Source organism: Stegostoma tigrinum, chromosome 13 (genome assembly GCF_030684315.1).
Source record: "Stegostoma tigrinum isolate sSteTig4 chromosome 13, sSteTig4.hap1, whole genome shotgun sequence".
NCBI lineage: Eukaryota > Metazoa > Chordata > Chondrichthyes > Orectolobiformes > Stegostomatidae > Stegostoma > Stegostoma tigrinum.
Genome location: NC_081366.1, coordinates 78,124,190 through 78,140,447, shown reverse-complemented (window position 1 = coordinate 78,140,447; position 16,258 = coordinate 78,124,190). Strand labels below are relative to the sequence as shown.

The window sequence follows — 16,258 nt, the reverse complement described above, 5'->3', positions numbered from 1 at the left end:
TTAATTTCAGAAAGGTATTTAGCCCACCTCAGTACATTGATCTAGAAAGACATTGCAACCCATTCCCCTCTGAAGCTCGTCCTTAAATGGCTCTAGACTTTCTGATTTCACTAACCCAGTTTAAAGATGGATGGTGACCGCATTTGGTGTGAACAATTTCCCCAAGATCTGATTCAAATTTGATCTGTTCTAGATGTAAACTGTGATCCCTTGAACTGCTTTTGTAACTTTATGTGCTTTCTGCTAGTTTTTTTTTTAAAAATACCATTTATCACCTAATGCATCTTATCGAGAATCAGTTCTCAGGCACCTGGGCCCAACCGAAAAGTCAGACTATTCTAGTAACTCAGGCCTTTGCTCGATCTGCAATGTTTAAATATCTCCTCCTCAGTTTGTTGATCAGAAATGAACACAGTATTCTGAACTGGCTGAACCAGAACCTCATATGGTTTGTCAATGATCTTCTCTGATTTTGATTCTATTATGTAATTCATAGTTGAACAATATTTTCACTCAGTTGAATTTTGTTCACCATTGGAGCAAGTTGTTGAGCACTACATCTGCCAAAAATGCTTTCAACTTCACCCTTAGCATTTGAGTAACATAAACAGTGACCATATTGTGCAGTTTTTCTTTGTATGCGCTACATTGGCTCAGTGTTAATCATCTTTTCCCAGGGAGTCGAGAACATTACCAAGGCCAGCATTTCAGGGTAGTACGGAGGAAATGCACTGTCACTTTCCAGACAGATAGTGAACAGAGCTCCATCTGTCTTCTCAGGTCAAGATAAAAGATCCCAGAGCAACATTGAAGCAGTTGGTCAATATTTATCTCTTCAAGCAAAACCTAAAACAAACAATCTAGTCTTGTACTTAATTGATATTTGTGAGACCTTGTTGCGTGCAAATTGCCTAATTCATTTCCGATAACAGGCCACGCACTTAGAGTCCTAGAGCTGTACAGCAGCGAAACAGACCCTTTGGTCCAACCCGTCCATGCTGACCAGATATCCTTAATTAGTCTAGTCCCATTTGCCAGCAATTGGCACATATCCCTCTAAACCCTTCCTATTCATGTGCCCATCCAGATGTTTCTTAAATACTGTAATTGTATCAGCCTCCACCACTTCCTCTGGAAGCTCATTCCATACACACACCACCCTCTGTGTGAACAATTCCCCCTTAAGTCCACTTTAAACTTTTCCCCTCTCACCTTAAACCACTCCCCTCTAGTTTTAGACTCCCCTACCCTGGAGAAAAGACCTTGGTTATTCACCCTATCCATGCACCTCATGATTTTATAAACTTCTATAAGATCATCCCTCAGCCTCCAACACTCTAGGGCAAACTGCCCCAGCCTATTTATCCTCTCCCTGTAGCTCAAACCCTCCAACCCTGGCATCATCCTTGTGAATCTTTTCTGAACCCTTTCAAGTTTCACAACATCCCTCCTATAGTAGGGAGACCAGAATTACACGCAGTATTCCAATAGTGGCCCTAACCAATGTCCTTTACAGCCACAACATGACCTCCCAACTCCTATACTCAATGCACTGACCAATGAAGAAGAGCATAACCAAATGCCCTCTTGGCTATCCTATCCACCTGTCACTCCACTTTCAAGGAGCTGTGAACCTGCATTCCAAGATCTCTTCATTCAGCAACACTCCCCAAGACCTTACCATTAAGTGTGTAAGTCCTGCTCTGACTTTCCTTTCCAAAATGCAGCTCCTCACATTTATCTAAATTAAACTCCAGCTGCAACTCCTCAACCCAACGGCCCATCTGATCAAGATCCCGTTGTAGCCCAAGGCAACCTCCTTCATTGACCAAGGCATCTCCAATTTCGGTGTCATCTGCAAACTTACTAACCATGCCTCCTATGTTCACATCAAAATTATTTACGTAAATGACTTCAAAAGTTCTTAAATTACTGGGAAGTGTTTTGGAATGTGTAAAGATTGGGAATGATACAAATATATGTACAAGTTCTTGAAATCATTGTTCTTCCAACCGGACAATTTTTACAACACATTTTGAAATCTCTAAACCATCACTTCCATTCCACTGGCTGTGCAAATTTATTGTATATGCATTATTCTGATCAATCTGCATTACATTTCTCAATTCAAGATACTGAGTTAAATTATAAACAATAGTGGACTAAATATTGGGCAGTCCATTCAGTGCTGCCTTCCCTTCACCCTAGAATGTTTTGAACAAGTACTATTAAATTCTGCCTTCAAATTATTCCTTACCCATCAGCCAGATCATAGAACAGGATGCCTATAGTGTGGAAGCAGGCCATTTGGCCCATCAGGTCCACACCAACCCTCCAAGCCCCTTCCGTATCCCTGAATTTCCCCAAGGCTAAGCTACTTAACCAGCACATCCCTGAACACTACGGGCAATTTAGCATGGCCAATCTACCTAGCCTGCGCATCTTCGGACCGTGGGAGGAAACCCATGCAGACACGGGGAGAATGTGCAAGCTCGACACAGACAGTTGCCCAAGGGAGGAATCGAGCCTGGGCCCCTGGCGCTGTGAGGCAGCACTGCTAACCACTGAGCCACCGTGTCGCCCCAATCTCTAGTTCTGACCTCAGCATTCAAATGTAACTTTATCTTTGGCAGATCACAAGTTATATAATTACATCACTGGAGCAAACTGCCCGCATCCACTTCAGAAAATGAACTGGATAAGCCTGGCAAGTTTTGCCCTAGATTTAAAATTATCAAGAGCTGAATCCTAGTGTAGCAGAAAGTGTACGCAGCAAGCAACCTGTCAAAAAGAATAGAAAATAAAATTTAGGTCATCGCTGTAGAAGATTATAGCATCTGTGCTGCATGGAAAACCAGCTTTTCCCTCAACTTACAAAACATGTTTTGGTCACTTCTGTGCAGAATGTGCCTATGTATAGATTTTTTCACAGAAGTAGAGAAATGGTCGCAACACCATGGAAGTGGGAAAGCGCAGGCCTTGTGGTATTATCACTAACTCGTTAATCCAGAGATCCAGATGGCGTTCCGGGTTCGAACCCTGCCACAGCAGGCGGTGAATTTGAATTCAATAAAATATCTGGAATTAAGAATCTAATGACCACGAATCCATTGCCGATTATCAGGAAAATCCATCTGGTTCACTAATGCCCTTTAGGGAAGGAAACTGCCATCCTCACCTGGTCTGGCCGACATGTAACTCCAGACCCACAGCAATGTGATTGACTCTCAGCTGCCCTCTGGGCAATTAGGGACGGACAATAAATGCTGCCCAGGCAGTGATGCCCTCATCCCATAAACAATTTTAAAAAGTAGAGATTAGGAGGTGCCTGAAGAACATAAAAATAGGAGGAGTAAAGCATTTTACCCAGTCTGTTATTCAGTTAGGTTGTGGCTGATCAGCCCTTTTAAAAATTTGTTCAATACGCGTGGCATTGCTAGCTGGCCTAGCGTTTATCGCCAATCCCTAACCACATTGCCGTGAGCCATACACACAGGGTCCTACTTTGGTAGGACAAGTGTGAGGTGATGCACTTTGGTAGGAGTAACCGGAAGGCAAAGTACAGGGCTAATGGTAAGATTCTTAGTAGTGTAGATGAGCAGAGAGATCTCGGCATCCATGTACACAGATCCTTGAAAGTTGCCACCCAGGTTGACAGGGCTGTTAAGAAGGCATACAGTGTTTTAGGTTTTATTAATAGAGGGATCGCGTTCCGGAACCAAGAGGTTATGCTGCAGCTGTACAAAACTCTGGTGCGGCCATACTTGGAGTATTGCGTACAGTTCTGGTCACTGCATTATAAGAAGGATGTGGAAGCTTTGGAAAGGGTGCAGAGGAGATTTACTAGGATGTTGCCTGGTATGGAGGGAAGGTCTTACGAGGAAAGGCTGAGGGACTTGAGGCTGTTTTCATTAGAGAGAAGAAGGTTGAGAGGTGACTTAATTGAAACATATAAAATAATCAGAGGGTTAGATAGGGTGGATAGGGAGAGCCTTTTTCCTAGGATGGTGACGGCGAGCACGAGGGGGCATAGCTTTAAATTGAGGGGTGAAAGATATAGGACAGATGTCAGAGGTAGTTTCTTTACTCAGAGAGTAGTAAGGGAATGGAACGCTTTGCCTGCAACGGTAGTAGATTCGCCAACTTTAGGTACATTTAAGTCATCATTGGACAAGCATATGGACGTACATGGAATAGTGTAGGTTAGATGGGCTTGAGATCGGTATGACAGGTCGGCACAACATCGAGGGCCGAAGGGCCTGTACTGTGCTGTAATGTTCTATGTGAGGACAGCAGATTTCTCTCCCTAAAAAATACTAGTGAACCAGATGCAGTGTGAGGGCAATCGGCAGCAGTTACATGCATATTGAATTCCAATTTGACCGTCCACCACAGTACAATTCAAACCCTTTTCCACAGAATATTTACCTGGGGCTCTGGAATACTGGACCATAGTTCCACAGCCTTAACATATCATCATCTGCCACAATAGTCCCGCCATCTTCAATTCCTTTAATATCCAAAAAGATTTGATTGCTGAACAAAGAGACCTTGGAGTGCAGGTTTATAGCTCCTTGAAAGTGGAGTTGCAGGTAGACAAGTTAGTGAAGAATTTGTTTGGTACACTTGCATTAATTGGTCAGTGCGCTGAGTACAGAAGCTGGGAGGGTCATGTTGCGGTTGTACAGGACATTGGTTAGGCCACTATTGGAATATTTCATTCAATTCTGGTCTCCCTGCTACAGGAAAGGTGTTGTGAAACTTAAGCTACAGGGAGGGGCTGAATAGACGGGGGCCATTTTCCCTGGAGCATCAGAGGCTGAGGGGTGACCTTCTGGAGATATATAAAATCATGAGGGCCACGGATAGGGTGAATAGACAAGGTCTTTTCGCTAGGGTAGGGGTGTACAAAACTAGAGGGGCAGATGTTTAAAGTGAGAGGGGAAAGATTTAAAAGGGACCTAAGGGGCAACTTTTTCACACAGAGGGTGGTGAGTGTATGGAATGAGCTGCCAAAGGAAATGGTGGAGGCTGGTACAATTATAACATTTAAAAGGCATCTAGATGGGTAAGCGAATAGGAATAGTTCAGAGGGATATGGGCCAAATGGGACTAGGTTAATTGAGGGTATCTGGTTAGCATGAACAAATTGGGCAGGAGGTGTGTTTCCATGCTGTATGGCTCTCTGACTCTATGACACTGCCTCAATGACTGAGCAACCACACGTCTCCGAGGTAGTGAATTCAAAAATTTACAACCATCTGACTGAAGGATTTCCCCTTATCTCAATCCTAAACAGCAGACCCCTTGACTTTTTGCTCGAGATTCCCAAACCCAGGCCATGGGCAGGAGAAACATTCTCCCAGCATCTATTCAGACAAGCATCATCTGAATGTTTATACCACCGTGAGACTCCTTCTCATTCTGCCGAACTATCGGGAATATAGGCCTAATCTTTTCAATCATCACTACTTTCATGCATTTACACAGCATCTTTAACTGACTGAGTTTTCACAAAGCCCTCCAGAGGAGAGTTATCAAAGTAAACCTGACACTAAGTGAGGAAATACAAGAACACACAACCAAGATATTGACCAAAGAGATCGGTTGTAAGGAGTGCCTTAAGAACAAAGTAGAATACAGAAACCAGAGAGGTTCCAGGTGGAATAACAGAGTTCAGCGTCTTGGTAACTAAAGGCACAACTGCCAATGATGCAGCAATTAACACCTGTGATATCGAGCAGGTAGGCATGAGGTGTGAGGCCATGGACAGAGCTGAAAACTACAACGAGAACTGATAAAAGCCAAGGCTTTTTTTTAACTGGAACCACCTGTAGGTGGGTGTGCATGAGGTGACACGGGCAGAGTTTCACATGTTCTCACATTTACAGTGGGAGGAATCTCGAAGGCAGCCACAGATCACAGACAGGGGCAGACCAAGGTGGAAACAGTATCATATGATGGTGTGGATCAGATTAGAAGCTCACTTTAGTTAAATAATGCCAGTACACACGTGAATATGCATAAGAGATGCAAGTGCCTTGCTTAACACTTTCAGAATTTGCTCCCTAAGAAATGTTCTCGAAACGGTTCTCCCAATTTCGTTCCCAGACACTTACTACCTTCAATATTGTGACCTCCTGTGCTCCAGGAAGCCCAATTCATCAATATTTGTGCCCAAATTCTACCCCACATTGAAACCACAACCCAGTTTTCATGTCTGTCCACAAGTTCACAAAATCAGAGTTTATCAAACCTCATAATTCTGCTTTCAGTGTTCAGTTTTAATTCTTGCTTTCTGCCATCTCCCTACCCTGTCAGCCTTGTTAATCCCACTGTCTGGAAGTCTCCCACTAAAAACACTCCACCTTTGAAAGGCCCTTAAATCCCATATCACTGACTAAACTTCTGCTCCCCACTCTGACCCTCACCAAACCCACACATCTGAAACTGCCCATGCCATATATCAGTTTCCATCTCCCTTCCATCACCCCACATTTCCATGACTTCATTAACCATTTCAGGATCTTGTTCTGTATTAGAAAGGTGCTATGTTAAATACAACAAGATCTGTTCATTAGTATGCCACAGAAAATATCCCAAAGGATTCCGAAAATCTGATGGATTTGAGATAGAACGACTTGTGTAAAATATGAATGCTTCAAGAATCCTAGGTTATATTACATTCCTTTAACCATTACCTCTATTTGGTGCTTACACGCCCACTTAGACCTCACACATTAAATTACAGGCTCAATAGTACACTTTATATTTATTTGTGACAATCACAACATGTCACAGATGACAGGGCAAATGTGGAACATATAGTCATCAAACATCCTTATTGCACTGCACACCTTCCAGGGGATCACAAGAAGTTCATCCAATTGACTGGACATGTTTTGCTCCTTTTAGTCTTTGTTTCTCAAAATTCCCAGAAGGAGGCAAGGAGGCGACACTGAAAGAATGCAGTACATTTGGAAAGAGGAGCTCAAGAAGTTTGTTATGCACAAATGCCAGACTCAGAGTCAAGAGGCTTATCAAGGCAGGCTCAGACTCGCTTCAAAGGCTTGTGAGCAGCAGTTCAATTATTCACTGTCCACTATCTCTTGTTGAATTACTCACTGCCTGCCAATTTCTAAAATGTTACTGTTCAAAACTCAAGTCTGAGAAATATTTACGCAGCAGCTGTCATTTACACAGGGTACCTGGCAGACAAATATCAGCACCATCCCTATCCAACAACTAATGCTCCATGCTCCACTACAATGATCATTATCACAAACATTGGAGCCATTGCTTTAAGCCTACCATGCAACCATCACTAGGTATGGACTGTAAAAGTCTAAGACAGGTTGGTAATGCTCTCAGTGACTGCTTAGTTCTTATTAGAAAAGAAAAAAGGAAGTAATGGATCAGTATTTTCACAAAATAGCTAAAGGGAAGCCTATTTTCCTCCCAGGACTGAGTTACTATGACCTACAATCAGCACTGCAATTAAAAGTTATTTCAGAAGAAATTTGTCCAGAGGAAGCATTGTACATGACTACCAATTTGTCACTGGCTAAATAATTCTTAAAGTTTATGCTGAGCTATGAAGCCATGGAACTTTCTTATTCCATTAGTCTCTACGTTTGCACTGGATCGGTATTTGATAAATATCGGTCACCCTCTGGTTCCTCTGACATCGTGGTCAGTAATCCCAGAGGGTCACATACTCCCAGTGAATGAACAGCAACATTAAGACCGGGGGTGTGAAAAACAGAAATTGCTGAATATTCACTGTGGAAATTAACATTTCAGTTTGACAACTTTTCGACAGAACTGATGATAAACAGTAATGGAAGAGTTTTCAAGCCAGTACAAGAATACAGTGCCAGAAAGGACAAAAAGGGAAGGTCTCGGTTTCTGTCCCTGGGTATTGCTGAGGTGTTCCAGCATTTTGTGTCCTTATTTCAGATTTGCGTAATTGACAGTATTTTGCTTTTGCATCGGAAAGGGGGACACAGAAAAAGGAAGTGATGTTCATCCTGCAACTACATTCGAGTGACATCTATTCCACCAATTCATTCAGACAGTTAGCATTATAATTTTTCTCTCACTAGCATTAGATTCTATTCAAAACATGTAAAGTCTGAAGACAGACCACGATTAGCCACTTGTGGTCTGCTGATGTGTGTTCTGGGCGAATCGCTTAAGTTAATAAACTGCATTGGGAAGACATCTAGATGCAAATCTTCCTTGTTAACTTTATAGGGGCTATCTAAACAATTTTCTCCCTCTTTAAATCTGGGACTGAGCCTTTCAAAGCCCTGGGGGGGAATAAGTCTGCCTGAAATTGGCTGTGTTTAATTTCTATTTAAACAGATTCTTGCAGCCATTCCCAAAGCTCGCCTCACTGCAGATTCCTCGCAGTGTGAAGGGGAGAAAATGAATCACCGAACTGAGATCCGAGATCTTGATGCCAAGCAGGAATTAGCACACTGTAGGATGGTGGAGAAGGACTAACTGTATGCTCAGTGCCAGCATCCCTATAATCTGCTTTCTTCTCCATCCATAAAAAAGTTGATAAAATTTGAAAAAAAAGTGACAGTTTTCTCTCCCAATGTAATTCACCACCATCGCGAATGAAGCTTAAATTTACCCACCCTGAATTCAATACTGCGGCTCTCAGCTTACTCAGCTTGTTAGGAACTATTCCATCTCATACGGCCGTCAGACTTCTGAACTGATCACCCAAATCACTGCAACAAAGTAACTGTTTCACTTCAACGCCTTCAAATCCCTGCGTTTTCCAGATTTCACAATGCATTTTTAAAAAGGTCACACACACAGTTCCAATGAACCCAACAGAAGCTCAAGGTGCCAATCTTTGCTGGCAAGTCTTCACAGGTCAGGATTAATTCACATCCTCCAGATGAATCCAACCTTTGTCTTGCCCAACATTCATTAATACACGCCTTCCGGGGGGGAAAAAAATCGATGATTAACAATCAGGAACAGCAATATCTTCCTGCCCCCAGCCTCAATCCAGCTAATGCCAACTAGGGGGTACTTTTAAAATACACAAAGAACTATGCCAATTGAACCAGCCCTGGCGACTAGGTCACCGTGGCAAGGAGCAAGTCAACTGGTAAGGAATGAAAAGGCCTACTCTGCTGACAGCCAACTGCTGCGAGACTAATGGTGTGTAAGAGGTTCTGCCAATGGGATGCAGGATAATGCAAAGCCGGTTCAAAATGAGTGTAAAGATTTGACCTACATAACAAAAATAAATCTTCAACTGCAACATCCAGTTTCACTGATTAAAGGCAGACACCAACAAAAGCAGAAATGGCTGGAAAAGCTCAGCAGTCTGGCAGTGCCTGTGGAGCGAAATCAGAGTTAACATTTCGGGTCCGGTCACCCTTCCCCAACCTGTGTAATTTAGAACTCTCTGATGAAGAGCCGTCTATTCTCGAACCATTAGCTCGGTTCTCTCTCCCTGGGCGCTGGCTGACCTGTTGTGATCTCCAACAATTCTTGTTTCCAGTCATATAGGATTGTGCTGGGTTCGATAAAAAAAGTCTCCTTCTCACACTCACCTCATAAAGTTGCCCAGCTGACATTAGGGCTGGAGTGAGTGTCAAAGTTGGGAATGAAAGCTCACCCCACCCCCAACAGCCTGAAAAGCATCCCCCACCCCCACCCCCCCCCTCCCCACCCCCAACAATTTGAACAGCCTGCCTGTAGCCCTGGGCTCTGGGAAGTCCCACTCTAAAAGTGGCAGTGCGGGTCAGTTCCAGCATAGCTCGGGGTTGGTGCATTGTGTAAGGTGCACGCTTTGATGTGAGAGGGGACCACCTAGACAGCGCGGTGACTTGAGGCGAACCAGCCGCCACGAATAAAACAGAAGCTCACCAACTATTTCCAAAGCCGCACCATGACACAAGCGGGAGGCAACGCACACGTTCTGCTACTAGTCTATACAAGCTGAGCTATCACAGACACACCATCAGTGCGTTCACTGCACAGAGAGAGAATGCCGGACTTTACAGAGTCTCACCATATTTCACTGACCCTCAGTTTGCATTTAGCTGATGCTCCGCAGGCTGTTCTCTCCGAGTTTGGAAGCACTCACTCACTCACTCGCTCGCTCTCGATCCTCTGCTGTTAAAAGGCTGAAGCTGTGGGTCCAGACTGGGACCGAGCTGCACCCTCTCACACACGGGCAAAGCTCACTCCTTCACAATGCAACAGCGACCTGGGGAATGGGGCAGCTGCAAAAGAAGGGACTGGACGATCCCTACTGCACGGGGCTGGATCCATAAAGAAATGCAGATCCTGAACTCCGCCCAGCCAGGGGAGAGAACCTGCTGAGAGCCAGGCACACTCAGTTCGGCGTCGCTGGAGCGCTGCTCTTGGGCTGTGCTCTAAACAGACAGCACGCATAGTCCCACTGAACGTTTTCTAAACACACATTCTCATCATTTCATGGGCTATATACATACTTACATAAATATACTCGAATTAATGAAACTTCAAACATACCACAGCAGATAACAGAAGAAAACATTGACTAAAACTATACACTGGGGATCCCAACATAATATCTTTGAGAAACAAGGAACAGAAGTTGCTGGAAAAGCTCAGCAGGTCTGGCAGCATCTGGGGGGAGAAATCAGAGCTAATGTTTCAGGTCTGGTGACCCAGTTTTGAGGAAGGGTCACTCCTCCTGAAACGTTAACACCGATTTCTCTGCACAGATGCTGCCAGGCCTGCTGAGCTTTTCCAGCAACTTCTGCTTTTGTCTCTGATTTACGGCATCTGCAGTTCTTTTGGTTTTTATTTAATGCCTTTAAGATGCTATTTGTGAAGTCAAGGCAGGAGCTGTTCAACTGTTAGAGTCACTGATCTGATTGTAGCCCTTATTTAGCTGTCTAACCTCTACAATATTTGACTCCCTGTTCAGTCAGGAGTCAGCCTGGCTCATTCCTGAACATATTAAATGTCACTCGCTCCATTTCCCTCCGAGGAAGAGAATTTCCACAGGCTTAATGACCTACCGAGGGGAAAAGAAATTCTCCTCATGCCCAGCTTAGAGAGGAAACACCTTATTTTTAAATATTTCTGAAGAAGGATCCTGACCTGAAACGTCAACTTTCCAGCCCCTCTGATGCTGCCTGGCCTGCTGTGTTCCTCCAGCTCCACACTGTGTTATCCCTGACTCCAGCATGTCCCGTAATGTTTAAACTGTCTACCAAGCATTTGCCATGTCGGGTTCCCTCAGGAACATACCACCCTTCATTCCATAAGCACGTAAGATTTAGGAGCAGAGTTAAGCCATTTGGCCTGCTGGGTCTAAGCTACCATTCGATCATGGCTGATATGTTTCTCAACTTCATTCTCCTGCCTTCCCCCCATAGCCTGTGATCCTGTCATGAATCAAGAGCCAGCCTGTCTCCATCTTAAATACATTCAACGCCTTGGCCGACTGTGCAGAATTAAGTTCCATGTATTCACCACCCTCGACTGGGACAACACCAAGATCCAGGGACGAGCAAGGCAGAGACAGGCACGGGAATTCCCGGAAGCCTGGCACTCCACGATGAAAGTCATCAACAAACACATCGAACACTCCACCGCGAAGGGAAACCAGAAGTGAGGACTCCAGAGTTTCCAGGCAGGAAAACGGGACAGCGCTTCATTGGAGGCTGCACTGAGGATGTTACCCAGCAGGGTAATGAAACGTCAGTGGAACAGCAAACCAGCTCAGCGAGCCAACCAGCCACAACACCCAAAACCCGAGTGACAAATCTACTCTAAAACCTTAAGAAACCTTCCTTGTAATGATTTGCATCGCAATTATACCCCCTCTAAAATAGGCAGACCAACTGAAACCATCAGAACAGACCAGGAAGCATCAGAGGAGCAGGAGAGTCGACATTTCGGGCCCAGACCCTTTATCAAGACTGGTCCCGCTCCCCTGATGCTGCCTGGCCTGCTGTGTTCCTCCAGCTCCATGCTGCATTATCTCTAACTCCAGCATCTGCAGTTCTTGTATCTCCATCAGAGTAGGTCGTGGCTGTTTGCAAGCCCACCAGCTTCAAGCAAAGTCCCACACTGGGCAAAAAAAACATACTTAGAAGCACTCTTTTAAATACATGAAGAAAAAACAACGTACTCTTCCTTACTCATTAGACATTCGCTCAGAAACACTCATTCATTCGCAGAGGGCTGCATACGCACAGAGAGGAGGGAGGAGAACACACCCCCATCTACATCAACAGAACTGAGGATGAGCGAGTGAAGAGCATCAAGCTCCTCGCAGTGACGATAACCGACAACCTGTCTTGGACTTCCACGTAGATGTGACAGTCAAGAAGGCACAACAACACCTCTTCTTCCACAGGCGTCTCAGGAAATTTGCCATGTCTGTAAGGTCCCTCACCAACCTCTACAGAAGCACCATTGAAAGCACTTTGTGCCGGGTGCATTACGATCTGCTCTGGCAACTGCTCTGCTCAGGGCCGTAAGAAACTATAGAAGGCCACACCATCACGGAAGCCAATCTCCAAACCACGGGCTCCACTTACACGGCTCGCTGCTGTGGAAAGGTGACCAACATCATCAGAGACGCATCTCATCCCAGTGATGATCTCCTACAACCTCTTCCGGCAGGCAGTATGGACAGAAACCTAAACACACACACCAGCAGGTTCAGGAACAGCCTCTTTCTGGCCATTATCAGACTGATGGGCTTTCCAGCCTCAAATAATGTAACCTGGCTGCCTCATCTAAGCCTTTTTGATCTGTACATCCTTTGCTTGCTGTGATCTGCCTGTACGTTCATAAACAAAGCTTTTCACTGTACTTCAGTACACGTGACAAGAAATCAATCAATCAATCAATCACTAATAGAGGAATATCAGCAGAACATTATTAGCACAAATGGGAATCATCACAAAACTAAAGCTTTGCAATAAAAAAATTCTAAAGTCAGCAAATACTTCTGATGATTGGAATTAATTTTTATTCTCTTGTGATTTGGGTTTCATGTGATGGGCCAGCATGTACTGCCTGTCCCTGGTTAGCCTCAAGGGGGCGGTGATGAGCAGTCTCCTTGGTTGGCGAGCTGTTGTAGGCAGCCCTACGATGCTGTTAGGGAGGGCGGTGTAGAATTTTCACCCAGCGATGCCGTAGAAACGGAGATGTAAACTCAAGTCAGGATGGTGAGTGGCTTGAAGGGGAACTTTCAGAATACAGTGTTCCCATGCATCTGCTACCCATGTCCTTTGTGATGGACGTGGTCATGGGTTTGGAAGGTGCTACCTTGGAGCCTTAATGAATTTCTGCAGTGCATCTTATAGATTGTGCACACTGTGTATTGACGTCGGTGATGGAGGGAGTGGGATGCTTGTGGATGTGGTGCTAATCATGTGGCTGCTTTGTCCTGGATGGTGTCAAGCTTCTTGAGTGTTGCTGGGGCTGCACCCATCCAGGCAAGTGGGGAGTATCCCATCACACTCCTGAATTGTGCCTTGGAGATGGTGGGACAGGCTTTGGGGAGTCAGGACGTGAGCTACTCGCCGCAGTGTTCCCAGCCTCGTACCTGCTCTTGTAGCTGCTGTGTTTGTGTGGTGAGTCCAGTTGAGCTTCTGGTCAATGGTAACACCCAGGATGTTGAAAGTCGGGACTTGGCGATGGTAATGTCATCAAACGAAAAGGGGAGGTGGTTAGATTCTGTCTTGCAGCAAACATTGAGAAAAGTCCCCACTTCTGACCTCGCAATGGAGGGAAGTTCTTTGATGAAGCAGCTGAAGCTGGTTTGATCTGGGAATGAGTGGTTCAGGGGTGATAACCCAGGTGGAAAAGATTCAAATCCCACCAGAATTTATCAACCCGACTATAATGTTGAAATGGTTCAAAGTGCTTCACACAATGAACAAAAATGGATTTGAAACTGTCTTATAGTGTGGTAAGGCTGTAGTGACAGAGCGTACAATGAATGGTACTATGCAGTATCTCATGAACAGTTTTGGTCTTCCTGATTCAGGAAACCAGTAAAACCAATGGAGAAAGCATTACACAGATTCACTTGGACGGGGCTTCACGAAGGTGGAGTCACAGGTGGGCAGGATAGTGAAGAGGATGTTTGCTATGCTTGCCTTCATTGGTCAATTAATTGAGTATCGCAGTTGGGAGGTCATGTCGTGGCTATCCGGGACATTGGTGAGGCCGCTGTTAGAATACTGCATGCAATTCTGGTCTCCCTGCTGTAGGAAAGATGTTGTGAAACTTGAAAAGGTGCAGAAAGGATATTTTCGAGGTGGGAGGGTTTGAGCTACAGGGAGAGGCTGAATAAGCTGGGACTCTATTCACTGGGGCATCAGAAGTTGAGGGGGTGACCTTATAGAAGTTTATAAAATCATGAAGGGCATGGATAGGGTGAATGGCCAATATCTTTTCTCCAGCGTGGGGGAGACTAAAACTTGAGGGCGTAGGTTTACGCTGAGAGAGGAAAGATTTAAAAGGTATCTGAGAGGTAACTTTTTCACACAGAGGGTGTTGTGTGTATGGAATGAGCTGCCAGAGGAAGTGATGGAGAATGGTACAATGACAACATTTAAAAGGTATTGGGATGGGTATATGATTAGGAAGGGTTGAGACGGATATGGGCTAAATGCTGGCAAATGGGATGAGATTAACTTAGGATATCTTGTTGACATGGATGGGTTGGACCAAAGAGTCTTGTTTCTATGCTGTACAGTTCTATGACTCTGTTTTGAGGCTTCAAAATGATCATGACCCCTCAGTGAGAAGTGTACAGCCGTTCTGACTCAGATAGAGCTTGAGAACGGCCGTTGCTGCCAACTCCCCTCAGGGTCCTGACCCCCACTTTGGGAAGCCCCACATTAAAATGTTAGCCAAGTTGAAGAGCTATAAAAGAAACCTCCCCAAGAGTGTAGGGTCTTTCGGGTTATGCATAATCTTACAGAGATGTTCAAGTTTATAAAAAAAAAGTACAATTAGTTACACAGTTTTCATGAGTCGATGAAGCAGGCAGAAACATAAAATTAATTATAAAGAAGTTAGCAGTTAGATTCAGAAGAAGAATGTTTTGAGATTTGTTTAAATTTGCTGAGGAAATGAGCTGACATTTCTCAGAACATGTTAGCACCACACACACACTCCAGGAACCAGAGCATTGCAATTGAGAGGCTCAGGGGATTGAACCAGAGAGATGTTGACCAGCAACCAAAGCATAAAATCAGGTTGAAAACACTCGTTGCCGATGGAGCGAGATCATTAACAGGAGAAATCCTGCTGGGTGCGGGTCAGTCTACATCAGATCAAACCCAGCCTGGCCAACTGGAAGATACCCGCTTTGCATCACTCGATGTCTTCAGCTTCAATTTTTGCTTTGGCGACAAAGCGGTTGAACGTAGGTGAAATTGCGTCTGTTCTGATTGTCAGTTTCCGAGATTGCAGGCCGGAGGGAAATGTTTACACAGAGAATGGTTATACTGCAGCACTGTCTTCCACAATGTTGGAGCAAAGTGCACAAATTTTCTCTGAAATCAAGTTGGATAGTTGTTGGATGTGAAGAGTGCGTAATGGGAACCAACAGGATTTGGAGGTTTGGAAGAGATGACCAATGAAGAGACGCCCCTTTCTGTGCACTGAGGCTCATGTTGTACCTTCCTCAGCCTTTGGTGATGTGGAGGGCAGACAATTTCAGGAACTGAGTGTCCATAAACGCCTCCCAAGATTTGTCTCAAAATGACGAGTTACTTAATCTGCAGTATATGACCTGCTGTGCCCTGCTGTAATAGCATCCGAAATAATTGCACAAAGCAGCTGCCTCACAAGATGAAGCACATTTCCCAGGCCAACATCTCTCAGCGAGCAAAATGCAGGCCACACAATCATGGGGGGATCTCCGCACAGCACACGAGACACATAATGCAGGGGCAAAATGAAACACATGGATCCAGGCTTTTTCACAGATATTGGAAATTGCAAACGGTTTGCAGTCTGCATCTTACAGCATACTCTCTGTAGACCACAGCAAGCTGCAGAACATACCATGCCACACCGATAGCATGCAGCGTTCAACATTGTATGGAATATAGCATCCAACAAATCGCCACAGTGTTCAGTGTCTTTGTAACCTGCACATCAAAGCCCTGACGTACAGCCACTATATTCAGCGTGCATGCTGCACAGCATTCACTGTACATCACAGAGGATATGATTCATGTTGGACAGTCTGCGT

The 16,258-nt window shown here is 44.8% G+C and overlaps 1 protein-coding gene across 2 annotated transcripts in view; it reads right to left on the bottom strand.

Annotated features, from left to right (window-relative positions):
• Nucleotides 1-10,282, bottom strand: part of n4bp3 (NEDD4 binding protein 3) — a 124,262-nt gene extending 113,980 nt beyond the window's left edge. Inside the window, exon 1 of one of the 2 annotated variants that reach the window (XM_048543569.2) lies at nt 10,046-10,282. The gene's annotated coding sequence lies outside the window, so the exon portion shown is untranslated. The remainder of the gene's footprint in view (nt 1-10,045) is intronic. The other variant, XM_048543570.2, reaches the window with a different exon arrangement.
• Between the last annotated feature and the right edge of the window lie 5,976 nt (nt 10,283-16,258).